The 14,864-nt window shown below is 41.3% G+C and overlaps 1 pseudogene across 1 annotated transcript; it reads right to left on the bottom strand.

Moving 5' to 3' along the window:
* Window positions 1–665: 665 nt before the first annotated feature.
* Window positions 666–1,772, bottom strand: LOC311428508 (E3 ubiquitin-protein ligase RNF114-like; annotated as a pseudogene). Its single transcript has 2 exons — window positions 1,143–1,772; window positions 666–928 (listed from the first exon to the last, which is right to left on the bottom strand). The product of its transcript is annotated as an E3 ubiquitin-protein ligase RNF114-like (transcript).
* Between the last annotated feature and the right edge of the window lie 13,092 nt (window positions 1,773–14,864).

Raw genomic sequence — 14,864 nt, forward strand, 5'->3', positions numbered from 1 at the left:
AAAGCTTCTGAATTCCCCTACAAGCATAAGGCTTAAGATTCCTAGAAAACCGATTTTTTAAACACCAATTTAATAAGGCCAACAAATGATTAATATTTGCTATAACAGTTGAAAGTTATGCATTTTAGCTAACACCAAAGTTCTGTTTTCCAGGCAGGCTAGAAATTATGGTCAAAGTATGGAACAAAATCGTAATCAGGTATAGAACTAAAGTGTTTTGAACTAGTTTCTTACTCAGCTTCAAACATTTTTGCTAAGGAATGTTGCAGTTTGAAGACATACTGGAGACATGTTTTCCATATAATTGAGAGGCTGCCTGTGAGAATTCTCACACTGGTAAACATCATGAAATCACAGGCATCATAGGCCAGTTGAAACAGGAACTAATCTGGTGAGTTAGCACCTAGGGGTCTCACTAAAGGAAAAGAGCCACAAAGACACCTCTCATACTATCATTTACGAAATGTAAACAAGATCAGGGGAAGAAGAGGTTTACCAGCTAGTTCATGCCAGTCAATTTGGAGTATTTCTGGCTTTAGTCAAACTAGCACAACTGGCAGAAAGCAATCAGAAAACAGGCAGATGTGAAGGAAAACAGAACTGTCTCCTCCACACTGACCTATAAATAAGCTTTGTGTGAAACAAAAAAGAAAATTAGCCTTACGTGGTTGAACAACATAGTCATATTAATAAAAAACAAGAATGATACCAAAAGATCAAATGGGGATTCAAAACTAAGATTAAAGTCTTCCATATTTCTGAATGCCTGAGTTCATCTTGGCATGGACAGGGAGAAGTGCAAGAATGCTGGCCATTTCCCTCTCATGGAAGCTTGGTTTGACAATTAGTCTTCTTTTTTATTTTATTTATCCCGCAAAGAACGCATCAAAACCTGTGCCATCATATCATCTTCATCAGCATCATAATCCTATGAACGAAGGGTACAGAAATTCTTTTACTGCCAGGGCCATATTGGTTAACACAACACAAAACCAGCTGTCTCCTCCTCTGACTTAACAGTAATTCAACTTCTTGCATTATACCATCTGCAAGGACTACATTTTACAGTAGTGGCTACATAAAAAAAGCTGGGTTTTAAGAGTCATCAGGCTCACGTATTCCAAGGATGAAGAAACACGTACCACAAAAGTATCGTATGAAAACCGGTGTCGTCTCTGAAGGTGTTCCATGAAGTTAGCACTCCTGTAATTTGGATCTCCCCACGGCATCGAGGCACAAATTGGGCAAACCACTTGTTTTGCATCCATGCTGTGCAATGTTTTTCAGTGCTCAACTAGTCCTTCTTGATCAAAGCTTTTCTTGCTGCAATATGGACAAGGAAAGGTGAAGCGATTGGGGAAGTTCCTGGTGTTGTGGAGTGGTTCTTTAGTCACAGCTTTCACACCTTCCATGATATAGTTCTGGTACTTTGAACAAGAAGCTGCGTGGCTGCGCATCTTTGAGAGAAACATCTTTTTGTTGCAGCCGTTACAAGTGGTTTCTGTCGCTTCGAACTGCTTTTCCAAGTCCAGAGCCCTGCTGCCAGGCGCCAGGGTGCTGCGGCAGACACCACAGACTGGCTTTTTGAGCTTGAGGCACTCCTGCAGGCATGGTGTGCAAAACACGTGTCCGCAGGGGACGCACATGGGGCTGTCGAACACCTCGAGGCACACGGGGCAGGTGAGGCGCGCCAGCGGGTCGGGCCGCTCGAGGCCGCGGGTGGAGGGTGCGCAGGATGCCGAGGATCCGCCACCGCCCCCTGCCACCGCCATCTCGCCGGCGGCCGCCGCACAGCCACACCCCTGGCGCACGCTTCGTTGGGTTAGAAACTGGCTGGATAGCCGGGCCCAAAGAGTCGTGGTAAATGGAGTCAAGTCCAGTTGGAGGCCAGTCACTAGTGGCGTCCCCCAGGGCTCAGTGCTGGGGCCGGTCCTCTTTAATATCTTCATCGATGATCTGGATGAGGGCATTGAGTGCACCCTCAGTAAGTTTGCAGATGACACCAAGTTAGGTGCGTGTGTCGATCTGCTCGAGGGTAGGAAAGCTCTGCAGGAGGATCTGGATAGGCTGCACCGATGGGCTGAGGCCAACTGCATGAAGTTCAACAAGGCCAAGTGCCGGGTCCTGCACCTGGGGCGCAATAACCCCAAGCAGAGCTACAGGCTGGGAGATGAGTGGTTGGAGAGCTGCCTGGCAGAGAAGGACCTGGGAGTGATGGTGGATAGTCGGCTGAATATGAGCCAGCGGTGTGCTCAGGTGGCCAAGAAGGCCAACAGCATCCTGGCTTGTATCAGAAACAGTGTGACCAGCAGGGCTAGGGAGGTGATCGTCCCCCTGGACTCGGCTCTGGTGACACCGCACCTCGAGTACTGTGTTCAGTTTTGGGCTCCTCGCTACAAGAAGGACATCGAGGTGCTTGAGCGGGTCCAGAGAAGGGCGACGAAGCTGGTGAAGGGCCTGGAGAACAAGTCCTACGAGGAGTGGCTGAAGGAGCTGGGCTTGTTCAGCCTGGAGAAGAGGAGGCTCAGGGGCGACCTTATTGCTCTCTACAGATACCTTAAAGGAGGCTGTAGTGAGGTGGGGGTTGGCCTGTTCTCCCACGTGACTGGTGACAGGACGAGGGGAATGGGCTTAAGTTGCGCCAGGGGAGTTTTAGGTTAGATGTTAGGAAGAGCTTCTTTACTGAAAGGGTTGTTAGACACTGGAACAGGCTGCCCAGGGAGGTGGTGGAGTCACCATCCCTGGAAGTCTTTAAAAGACGTTTAGATGTAGAGCTTAGGGATATGGTTTAGTGGGGACTGTTAGCGTTAGGTCAGAGGTTGGACTCGATGATCTTGAGGTCTCTTCCAACCTAGAAATTCTGTGATTCTGTGATTCTGTGAATGTGGTCTTGTTTACTGGAGTGCACAGGAGAGAGACCATCTATCTCGTCAAAGAAAATAGTTGAAGGTCGCATCTGATAGGCCTAGCACAAAAACACAGAGTAAAACAGCATTATTTAAAGGAAAAATGCACAAAAACATCATGGTTGGAATGTCATCTAAACTAGATCTTTCATGTTAGCCTCTGGGACCTCTACTGATAGAGCTACTGGAGTATCTGGCATGACTAACAGAAGACAGTCTGTGTCAACCCACTGTATCCGGCTGACAGGAAGCAAATCGTTCCAGTAGTTCTTACAGCTGACATTCACAGCAGAAACACTGGCATTTCCATTTCAGTGGGAAAAAAAAAACTAACAAAATACAAAAAAAAGAGCAAGTTCTACTTAAAAACGTTGACCACAAAAAATAATGGTTTCAACTCTGACAGAATACACTGTGCATTTCAACCTTACCTGTTCAAATAACGCACGAAGTTGGCATTCTGATTCCCCCATGTATTTTCTCATGCAGTCCCAAGCATTTCTCATAAAAAATGATATTTTCCTGTCACTTTGACTATATTCACTGGCAAGTGCACGAGCAACTAGTGTTTTCCCTGTTCCTGGGGGGCCATAAAATAGACAGCCTCTGCAATAAAAAAGATCCAGATAGGAAAAAAAACATCATGATGAGTACCTCCTACAACCATCGTCTCTAGAACAAACTCATCTTTTCTAACCAAAACACGTCATATACAAGACAGCAGTAATAGCTGAAGTGTGGGTAGAGGCAGAACAGATAGAAGTTCTGCGTTTTTACAACGTTTCACAAGAAAATTCTTTTTTTTCACCCAAAGAAATGAATAAGGGGGTAACTCAAACGTATAAAACCTTCAAAAGAGAGCATACTGTCCCAGAAGGACACTTCCAAAACTGCTGACAAACAGGGTGATTACAGCAAACCGGAGCCAAACGGGCAAACTTCAGCACAGAATCTAAGAATGGGCTGAATGGTGAATCACCAGTTCATTCTGCAGCAATAAACTGCATATTCTTGCTTTCACAATATGCAGAATCTGTTAGTAAAGCATTTAATGCTCCTTTCAAAAGCATTAAGTTACTGGGTTTGGTCTCTCAGACCATCTATTGCTGATGGCAAGTGAGGAAGCCTAAAGCCGGAAGGAAAAGCGATGCCTTAGCACTCAGAGGAAAAAAAAAAAAAAAAAGAAAGCAAAAGTAGGCAGGAAAAACAACTGGGCTTCCAGGCAACATATTACAATTGGCTTCCACTAGATAATCCCTTCTTGCTTACAAACTAATCAAGCTGACTTGTACATAAAACTGAGAACAAAACCACTCCAACCCAACTAACCCAACTTTTTAAAAACACCAGATGGTAAAACTTAAAATTTTAAGACATTGCTTATATTTTTAACCTACAAATATTCTTGATTCTATCCGTTTTTAAGAAACCACTTTTTGCTACTACTAAAACAAATGTTCACCGCTGCCAAAAATGTTGAAGCATGGAAGCATATTGATACCTTAATTGAACTTTCTCCTGAAAACAGCTGACTTAAGATTTATCACTGTAATGAGTTACCTTGGGGGCTGAATATTGAACCGCTGAAAAACTTCTGGATACAGGAAGGGAAAAATCACCATCTCTTTCAAAGCTGCGATGTGTTCGGAAAGACCACCCACGTTCTCAAATCCAATCTAAAGAGAAATTCAACACAACAGAGTTTGTATGTTAAAGAAAGCAGCAATCTAGATCAAGGTTTCATCAGAAATTATCTCAGCACAATGGAAACATTCTGGGCAATTTTTGAAGTTGCTTTAGAGAAAACCATCAACAAAGGTAGTTGTAGATGGCACACTGAGATCTTTCATAATCACTGGAAACACTCGCTGACATGATGATTAGTTTACGACTTACCACACTATTTGCATTGCATCTCCCTGACTTCTTCCAACTTTCTTTTGATCCCTCTGAACTCTCTTTAGGTCCCGTTTCTGACGTTTCACTCGAAAAGTCCTGATTTGAATTAAGGAGAAGTTATAGGGCTTCTTTTTCTTTAAGATGCAGCTCGAAGATTTGTTTTTCGTAATAATGCCAAGCAAATGTAGAAGACATTAATTAATATATAGAAGACCTAATTAATTGACATAAACTTACACAGTTACATTCAGATAAACTTAAACATGGCTAAATATTCATTGGAAGGAGGTTCATCCCTCCCCTATTCTCTAACGACAGCAACCTTCTTGGTTGCTCTCGCCATCCTCACTGCTCTCACCACCATCCTCCGTATCACACGTGCTAAGCAAGGGAGATGAGCAAGAGGGTGTAGAATCACTGATGTCATCTGCACGTCTCTGTCTGCAAGCAAGCATATAGACCAGAAAGTTAAAAAGAAAATAGAGCAGATACTAAGTAACACCAAAAATTAAGGGAATTCTATCTCAAAATTTACTCTGAGATCTATTTTCCAGTCCATTGTACTCCTTAGGAATCTGATTTCAAAGGCCATGACATGATTTTCCTCGTGACAACTGTCTGCTTTCAAGAATGCTCAACAAAATATCTGGCAATCAACAGCATTCTCTACGCACTAACTGCTTACAGAATCCAAAAAGCCTTTATCATTACTAAGGCAATTTATCATTTCATTTAGATCTTTTATTGTTTAAGGTTAACTTCATATAGAAACATTAGTTGATTCCAAACAGAAACTAGAGTCAGTATTTGAGTGATAACTTTTTCTTTTTTTTTTTTTTTTAAATCTAACAAAACTTCCATAAAGCCTCTCCCTCTAAATTGAATAAAATTATTTTCGGTTTTAAGAAAATCATTTGTATCCTTCAAGATTAAATAGTCTGACTAAGATTTTTAAGGGGGGATTCTGGCTTCAGTTCCAGAACCAAAGAATTTCAGTTACAGAAACTCAGACACTACCTCCATAATCATCTTATCAGTGACCCACAAATATTGGATTTAAAAAAGAAACCAACTTAAAAGTATCCACCTCCTCCCCTCCAAATATTTCTTTCCTCTCTACCTTAAGACTACCAAAGTACCGATCATAAACTTACTCTGTAATTACCACTAAACTGAAAACCCTTTGAAGCATTATGCAGTAAGGAGACTGACAGCTCTACGGATAAGTAAGAGCTATCACTAGCCATACACCAACCTGGCACGTCTTCTATATTTTTGTGACCCAGCATTTTCAAGTGACTCTTTCTGTCTGACAGAATGGGGCTGGCCCGAGTTAGTCCTCTCTCGATCTCTTTGTCTTACTGAAAGGAAAGAATTTAGAATAATGATACAGATACATTTAAGAGAGGAGGATATCAAAAGATAAAGAAAATGCCACGTGTTTCACTCATCCCTAATTCCAGAAGAATTTTTAACTGTTTTTGCTTTTCATCAGTGCATGGCACAAGTGGAAAACTACGCCCTGTTTAAAGGTGAACTGAAAATCACAAGAGCAAGACTGTTAAGTGTGATTAATTACTGTTATATCAAGGATACATAGCACTAAGCATGCCAAACAGCAAAGAAATACAATGTGCACAGGACACACGTGTCTGATAAAAACAGTGAAGTTCATGTGCAGAATGAAGGTACAGAACTGAAACAGAACTGTGTGTGCAAACACATGTATTTACATTCAAAAATTTTATCTCACTTATGTGCAAGAAATAAGGTTTTAAGAGAAACTGTGCGTTCAACCTACTTTCCATAGGAGCTTGGTAGCAGTCAACAGGTTTACTCTGTCGAAGGTTGTAACGCCTTGGAACATCTTCACCATCATTTTCTTTGTTCTCACTTCCTTTTGATGTTTGTAGTGTACCACAAAATGACACCGAATCGTTAAGTACTTTTGCAAATTATATGAAATCCAAAATGCATTACACAGATGCCTGTAAGTTTTATTACTATCGTTATTTTAATGACACAGTGGATCCTGCAAAACCTTAAGATGAATTTATGCAAGTCACGTTTCAGAAATCACAAATCCTAGCAGATGAGCATGCATCTAGACATTGTTCTGTCCTCTCTGAAACTGCTGATGGACTTGTCGTCAGCCTCAGTGTTTAACAACAGGCAAAATTCTGTCATATTGCTTAGCTAAGATGCAGATCTTCTGAAAACAGCTATTTCAGAAAGTCACTTCTTAGTTTGAGAAAGTATTTAATGGAAAGGGTTTTAATAATCTGTAGTGCTAAGACTAAGCGTAGTAATCTAAGTCCAAGTCTAGCTCTGCCACAAATTCTGGGAGCAATAATGGGCCAGACACAGGCTTGAAGCTCACCAATGAGAAAACAATGCCAAATGCACATAAGCTTAGGCCATTAGCTTCTGTCAAGTAACCTGAAGTTGTTTCATGAAAGATGGTAAAAAACACAAGAACCAGAGTGCAATTATCTACTGGGTTCTGGAGAATATCCTCTCACGTTAACAGCAGGACACCGAGGAAGGAACATACATACTCCGTTCACCTACCTGTTTGCCAAAAGGACTTATCTTTTTTTCTTGGAAAGCACTGCCCTCTTTGGTTTTTATTTTTTAACCCCAAAGGTTGCATTGCTTTCTGAATGCAAGGTAGGTGCCGTGGGGTATACAGACAGCACACAGAAAACTGAGCGATCAGTAAATGAGTTTGTGATCACTACCATCTCCAGTCCTTGGTGTTCCAACACTTCTATCACAAAAGCATGAATTTCTCTGCTTTAGTGCTCCTCTAACCCTTTCCTTTTTCCAATAACTTCCTTTATAACAACACTGACACTTTCCTCACTCTTTTCTGGCGTATTTTTCATTATAAAAGTATATTCTAGCTCTTTCCTGATTTAAAATTGTAGTTTGCATTTTGATCATCAATTAATTTCCCATTCAACATGCTATTTAAAATTCCTCTCTGCAAGTCTCTACTGCACAGCTCCCTGAAACCCACACACTTTAACCAAGCTTCTCCCTCTAGACTGGCCCCCTCCTTGTATTCAAGCTCCTCTTATTAAGACTTTGAGCTAATATTTTCCTAACTAAACCTCCAAAGGAGTCAACTCTGCTTCTCCCTTACTAGTCCATGGCCCAGCCATTCTTCCTCTGAAGAACTTCCCTCGGGTTCCCACCTGCCACTGTGCATCTCTCTGCTCCTCTGGGCCTCTGAAGGGAGGAGCAAAGTATTTTCTGGGGCTCAGCCTCCTGTCACTGTCTCTCTGAGCTCCTTTGCAGGTGTGCAGCTGAGCTCTATCACATAATCTAACTCGTCAGCTCGTCTACTGCAACACCCTTTTCGGTCCTTAAGTACAGTCTTGCCCTGTTCTGATCTGTTTAGAAAGCTCCTACAAGGATGATCTAATTTACTGCCTTAATCACAACTAACGTTCTTCTCAAAAACTGTAAGTTTTCCCATCACTTCCAAGTTAATATGGGCTTTCGTGGCTTAACCTCATTCCACAAGTCACTGAGTACCCAGATGACAGCTCCTAATTACAGGCCCTGACAGCAGCTTACGGTGACTGCCTCCTAAACACAGAAATGCACAACGCTATCTTCCCTCCTGCTGAGCTTCACGCTTGGGAGGAGCTTTTCATACACATCTGGCAGCCTATCTATCTTGCTTCCTGAAAATTCTTGCTGTGCTGCTCAAAACCATGAAAACTGTCACGCTTCTGCTGTAGCGGTATCGCCGTTTCGCATGCTGAGTAATGCTGTCCATTTCTTTCCATTCCCACCTGTCTACAACCATCTGTTGCCTTTTATCTTGTAAGCAGTTTGGAAAAGCGCTGTATTTTTTTTTTCACCTGTTCTGAGCTCACTACAGTACAGCCCTAGAGCTCATACTAAGGCTTGTGAAGTCAATAGCAACACAGAATTGTTACAGAAGACAAATACCCAGTAGATTAGCTTGTTTCAATTGTTTAAGACAAGGCTTTTGGTTAGAACAGAGTAAAGAAAACTTAAAACCAGAACTCACCAATCTCATCTGGACTGCCAGGTCCAGTTCTTTCAAAGTCCGACTTCACACAGGTCAAGATATCAAGGTTCTCCTAATTCCAAGCAGCAAGAAAGATCGGTCACAAACGTGCAGAAAAACAGACGTGCATACATGTACATCCACTGACAGACACGTCTGTCTGTTGATGCTTACACAGTAACATTATCGAGGCACCCCGTATACACACAAAAAATAAATTATTGCACAAGAGGAGAGAATGGGAATATGATTGCGTGCACCCACAATCAGTAACAAGAATTTCTGCTCTAAACCAGCGCTCAGTACATGCAGTGGTTAAATACTTGCCCAGATACAAAACTGAGTGCATTAGTTAATCATAGGTTAATAACCTACAGTGTGACAGAACCAAGGAAAAAGAACTACCTTTCTAGCAGACATACCAAAAGAAATCATACAGGCGTGTGAGAGATGCTAATAAAAAGTACCGTGGACAATTCTGGATTCATTTCACAGCACTGGGCAACCAGCTCTAGGTGTCCCTGCTTGAGCAGGGGAGGGTTGGACCAGGTGACCTCCAGAGGCCTCTTCTAACCTCAACCATTCTGTGATTTGAGAGAAAAAGAAGGCAATTCAGAGCTAAACAAAAAGCTATGAAAGTAGGTTATCGGGAAGTTTTAAAACGATGTGCCTATCATTCATAAGAAACAGTAATTTAATAAAATAGTTTAATTTAATAGAGCAAAACTAAGACAGAGGAGTATGATTGCTGCATACAGCTTTAACAAGGGTTCCTCTAGAGACAGGGGTTTATTTAAGCTCTCAGGCAAGGCCAGCACACGAACAAATATACATAAAGTAGCCATCAGTTCATTCAGCTGGAAATTTGAAAGGCTTCAAGTTCCTGAAAACTCTGGGAGCAGTTTGCAACCAAGGAAGAATTCTAAAATGCAAGTTAGGTCAATTAAAGAAAACAGCTCCATTTGCCTGTAACAGATGATTAAAGCTACATGATACTGGAGATTCTTTGTGAGCTCTCGGGAAAAAAGACATTAACAGGAATCAAAATTCGAGCGAGTGACCAACACAGGAAGCCATGCACTGCCTTTTGTTAAGCTTTCCAAGTAAGTGCGTTCCTGAGCATGACGAGAAATATGATCTAGGAGTTACGGATAAAAAGCTAAACAGCTTAAACTGCCAAGCTGATGCAAAGCACCAGTCTTTTTGCATATTCAGTCCCCCAGGCAGAGCTTTTAGTAACATTTGGAGTAAAAACCCAAGTCCGAAACAGCTGTTTGTAAACAGTGTCTATTCAAAATGCAGAAGGCAATTCAGAAACTGGAGTGGAAGACATGCATTTCAGCATCTCCCCGTTATCCCACATCTTCTGCAGAAGATGCTTCCTCCACTCTTAAAAGATATCTGGAGCACAACCGTATCAGTAAGACATGAAGATATAACCAGAGAGCAAGACCAAATGGTAGTTTAGACCACACTATTCTTTGGAAGGAAGTTATTTCAGTTCAAATAAAAATTACAACTAAGTTACTTCCCTACGTGAAATACTCTACAAAAATGGCAAACTGACGGAGTATTTGCTCTGTCATTTGTACCTCAACATCTTCCCAACATCTTTGGCATCTACGCATCTGCTCCATTTCATCCATTTTTTGTAGCACAACTTCCGCAGTACTAAGATACAAAGTTGACATGTAAGAGCAAAGTTAGGCATGTATGAACAAAATAAAACAGCACGCATAATCAGTAAGAGATTTTAATGTAGTACGCACAAAGCAAAAGTCATTGACACTTAGCCAAGATTTTAGACATTACCAAAAAATTAGGTCAAATCTTTATTTTTGATAGAGATTTAAGAACAAGCTTTTGAGGATTTGCAAACATACGCTGTTTTCAGGTTTATTTTCCCCTCTTACTGAGCACATTTAAAATATATATATATTTAAACGCAGGAGGAAAATAAGAATTCTGACATCCTACTAAGATGTTATAAAAAAATTATGTCAACTTTTAATCCTTCTTAAGTTGCTCTGCACAGTAGCATTAAGTCATTTTTTGTTAACCGAGGAAAGGCTGTTTGTTCTTCTCTACATGGGAATCTAAGTTTCGTGTTGTAGAAAATGATGAAATGCAAGGAAAGCAAATTCTGAAGCAGAAAACAATTTTGGCTTCAGAAACAGAAATAAACCATGGACAGAAATGCAGAATCGCTAGGACTACTTTGCTTTGACTGTATCAAACCATCCTCAGTTTCTTAATCAAGCATTACATTCACTTTTGTGAGTATGGAACAAAAAGTTCATTAAAAATGAAGGCACTTCTGATGCTAAGAAAACTGCCAAATGGGGAAAACTCAACAAATTGAACTCTCAATGCCAGGAGCAGCCATACCTCTTTGCTGTCAAAATACAGAGCAAGTCGAGGCCAACATCATGCCATAGTGCAAAGGCTTGCTAAGAAAGATCATTTTAAGAGGTCTGCAAGAAAAGATGACTTACTTTGTTATAAGTTTGTCAAATAGAATGGACAAGTTAGTAGTAGAGTACCGACTGCGTCCGACTCTACAGCTGCGGCGCAGCTCCAAGTCCCTGTTTTCTCCGTGGACTCGTCTCACAGTTTTTGCACCAGCTCTACTCCTCAATGTTCTGGTGACTGAAACACAGAAACAAAGTATTTTGAAACAGTGAAGATGGGATTCTCCTTATTTCACCGTTGCTCTTGTAAAATGGAAACAGACAAACAAAAAAGGCACCCTGAAGTGGATTGATTTTTCTTTACATTTCAGATCAGAAGTTGTTGTCACAACCACTGCATTCCACTTACTTATCGCTCTGCACGTTTACACCGTCTACTTAAAACTGTGACCTGTAGAGAAATTCTTAAAGAGACTGAAAGCTAGCCAGACAAAAAAAAAAGGTGCAACTTTTGTTCCATGCAGGAGGGAAATCTACTCCAGTTATTTCTGTCTTGGAAAAGTGAGAACAATCAACACCTTTCTCTAAGGTGTTTTCACTCCATTCATGTCAAACTGTATCTAACAGTGCTCAAAACAAACACTATTACATTGCAAGCCTCTTCCTAAGAGGTGTATGTTTGATTACTCTGTTTATGCATGCAGCACTTTCATTTCCTGCATTATGATCTAACAGCTCAAGGAGGTAAGAATCGTTTCAAGAGAAACACCCAAACACCACATAACTCAAACTCGTGCTTTTTAGAAAAAAGCCTGCCCATTGTTTACTATACAGCACCCTTTGGCACAGGTTTGTTGCTTGCACTCTCATTAAAAGAGCCAAGAGGACAAGGGGAAGGGAAGAGCTACACCACTGTGCTGGTAGGATCACAGCTAAGGTTTACTTTTGTGGTTGCCAACTATAAAACTAAGTTTGAACTTACCAAGTATCAATTTACTTTGCACAATTAGAACAGTTTGCTTTGTGCCTACGAAGCTGCAATTCACACTGCTCCCTCCCCAAGGAATTCATAAAATCTCCTGTTTGCACCTACCTCTCTTCGCAGAAAAGTCACTGAGGAGTGAATTCAGATGACTACAGAAGGCTTTGGGGCCAAATGAAAGCCATGGAGTGACCAAGTGCCATCCTCTTCAGTAACCAGCGTAAATAGGTATCCCGGGGACTTACAGCCACTTACCTGTGTTTTTCTCAACTGCCTACATTAAGAAAGAGGACAGGGGAGAGAAGGGAGGAAAGACTTGTTGTATTAGACCCATCAAGGATGGGAAATTTCACCATGTTTACAAGCCAGTGCTCCATGGTATACAAAGAGAAGCCTGTAGGCCTCACGCAGGATCCACATCCCAAGTCTGTTGCGTACCATATACACGCGGTTCTGTATGTACCCACATTTCCTAGCTTGCTCATGTTGAATTCTCAAAATTATGAGCAATAGCACCCAAGTGGAAAAGATACATGTCCTGGTTTCAGTTAGGACAGAGTTAGTTCTCCTCCTAGTGGCGGGTAGGTTGCTATGTTTTGGCTTAGGAAGTGTGAAAGGATGTTTAGAAGAGTGCTGATAGCACCCCGATGTTTCAGTTGCTGCAGAGCAGTACTTACAACAAGCCAAGGAACTTTCGGTGTCTCACTCTCCTACTAGCGATCAGAATCGGCACACAGCAACAGCTGCGAGGGGACAGACTCAGGATGGCCGACCCCAACTGGCCAAAGAATTCTATGCCTTATGGCAACATGCTGCACCATGGATAGGGCGGGGCAGCCGGGCTGCTAGGGGTTACGCTGGGCACTGGTCAGCGGGTAGTGAGCAACTGCATTGCACATCACTTGTTTTGTACACATTACTATTAGCAGTACTATTATCATCATCATCATCATCATCATTATTTTCCTGTCTTAATAAACTGTCTTTATCTCAACTCGCAGGCTTCACTTTCCCGTTTCCCTCCCCCATCCCAGAGAGGGAGGTGGGAGGGTTGGAGAAGGGCTGTGTGGTTTAACCCGGCCGGCAGCTAAACACCACAACAACACCTCAAAGGGGTTTGGGAAAAAAAAACACGTTTTTTTTAGAAAAGCAGAAGACTTCCACTGAGAAGAGGGATTCTAGTTTTAAGGTACTGGTATGCCATCAGCATGCTCATAGGCCTCTGCTGATTTTAGCCAGAGGTTTATCAGGCCACAACTCACTGCACATGCTTTCTCTCTTGCTTTTCAATCTACAGATCGAACAGAGATTGAACATACAGAAATACAGTACCTTGAAAAGCATCTTCTGTTGACATTTCCCCTCAGTATCGCCATAATTTCTTCAAAGCTGGAGACTGAACACCGCAGGATGCTTTTTCTCATTGATCTTAAACGGTGTCCGTTGAAACATTCAATACTGGTAGAAGAATAATCCTAGGGAAAGAAGGAAATAAGAATATATTTATGCAAACCACGTAGATTCAGATAAAGAAATTCTGCCTCACGCAAGTTTAATTAACCCTCCTGACTTGGTAGTGGGGCAACTAATGGCAGGCAGACACTTAAACGCTGCTGTGCTCAGGAAAAACCTGGGAAAAAAAAAAAAAAAAAAAAAAAAAAAAAGCTTTCAAAACTAAAGTTTCCCTCTCCCCACCATTTTCTTGTGGATAACTTAAGCTTAATATCCTTGGCAAAAAGATATTGCAGCAAAACCTTTCACATAAACTTAGTGTTTCGTGAAAAACAACAACAACAAAAAAACTTTAAATTCAATTGGATTTTTTTTCATAAATTCAATTGGAATTTAAATTCAAAACTTTAAATTCAATTGAATTTAAATTAAAAAAACTAAACTAATTAATTTAAATTAAAAAAATTTAAATTCAATTGACTGTTCAGAGGAACAGTCAAGCTTGACATTATACATCCTAGAATTAAAATCTAGTTTGAGTTTTTCTCCCATCTCCAGACCTTGCGAAAGATGCTGATTAGGAGCTCTGTCAAAAAAAGTGTAAGGCTTGTTATATCAAAGCTTTGAACCCTTCTTACTGCCCTTGACCTTCTTCACATTGCTGCTCCTACAAGGGTGAGTACTATCATTTTTAGTACGGGAGGGAAGCTGTGATATCCTTGAGTGGGGGGTCGTTCTGTTTACAAAATGAAGTTCCAGTAAGAGTACATCAAATGAACCAACTTTCTTTGAACTTTAATTCATCACTATATTGAATGAATGACCTCTGGATTTCTCTCTCCCATTTGGAAGTCAATTTGAAAACAAAATACCTCTGGCATAAAGAGCCAGGCATCAGAGACACCTGTTGCGCCTCAAGAACAGAGAAGGTATGAATGACAAGAGCAGCTGAATAAAATGCAACTTGCCATTAGAAATGGGTGTACTGGCATCTACAGGTGCCGCTGGCATCTCCTCATTTTCATTACTCTCTTCCTCTGGTTTCTCGTCTTCAGTAGCAGGGTTCTGCCGTGGTGACTTGGAGTTGTCGCATGGAGCACACGCTGGAGAGGTGTGACCTTGCAATAAAGAATAGATACCAAAGATCTTTGCCGTGCATTTTCAGT

This window comes from Aythya ferina, assembly GCF_964211825.1.
Source record: "Aythya ferina genome assembly, contig: HAP1_SCAFFOLD_88, whole genome shotgun sequence".
In the NCBI taxonomy this organism is placed as follows: domain Eukaryota; kingdom Metazoa; phylum Chordata; class Aves; order Anseriformes; family Anatidae; genus Aythya; species Aythya ferina.